Below are 1,098 nucleotides of genomic sequence, written 5' to 3'. Positions count from 1 at the left end.
TTTGATTTTTAAAAAAAAATCCCGTTTATCTCAACAAATGATCTCCGAATGAAACCTTTAAGCTCAGATTAAATGTTGGGAATGACTCTCAGCTCTAGTTTCAGGTCAGCATCTTCTGTGGCGGCCATCTTGAATCAGGTTAATTCACTTCCTGAAAGTTTCATTTAAATCTGTCCTGTGGCTCATGAGATATTTTGCTAACAGACAGAAACACTAAAGTCCCATCAAGAAACGGGTAAAACATTAAACTGTAGTAGGAAATGATTTGACTTTTAACTGATAAAATTTACTTTGTATTTTCCCCACTTAATGAAATTTTCATTCAAATTAATTTCATTTTACAAAAAATTTAATAAAAAGGGTTGTAATTTTTTTTGCATAACTTCAGATATTTTAGAAGTTTACCTGATGATGGGACGTCTGCTGTGCCTGAGGAGCAGAGGCTGATCACACAGGTGGAAACAATCAACCTGATCAGGTAAATCCACCAGTTACCAAAATAAAACAGGAAGTGAAGAGAAAAAATAAAACGTTCTCTGAAATKTTTCTGTCTTCTGCTACTTTTAGTCCTGCAAATTGTTGATTTTACCTAGTTTTACACAATTTTAGTTTTGATCGTTCAAGCTTTTAGTTAATTTTGCTACATTGTTGGTTTTAGCTACAGTTTTGCAAAACTGATAAATTTAGCTTTTAATTATTTAGCTCCACCTTGAAGCAACTTCTTGCAGTTAGCATTTAGCTTTTTTTGCAAATGATAAATTCTAGCTAAAGTTATACATTTAGCTATAATTTTGCTAATTTTACCTTTTAGCTTAATTTTTGCTAATTTTAACACTTAGCTAGTTTTACCCTTTAGCTATGCTTTTCCTTTAAGCTACGGTTTTGCTTATTTTACCATTTTAGCTACAGTTTTGCTACTTTTACCATTTGGTAAAGTTTTACATTTTAGCTATGGTTTTGCTACTTTATCTAAGATTTTACCTTTTAGTTACAGTTTTGCTAATTTGACCTTTAAGCCGTTTTATTTTATTGCTATGATTTTGTTAATTTTGGATATTTGTTTTCAGTTTCATTGATTCTAGCTGGGAGCTATGGTTT

The sequence above is a fragment of the Austrofundulus limnaeus genome, unplaced genomic scaffold (genome assembly GCF_001266775.1).
Source record: "Austrofundulus limnaeus strain Quisiro unplaced genomic scaffold, Austrofundulus_limnaeus-1.0 Scaffold441, whole genome shotgun sequence".
Taxonomy (NCBI): domain Eukaryota; kingdom Metazoa; phylum Chordata; class Actinopteri; order Cyprinodontiformes; family Rivulidae; genus Austrofundulus; species Austrofundulus limnaeus.
The sequence above is the reverse complement of the archived record's forward strand: the minus strand, read 5'-3'. Positions refer to the sequence as shown.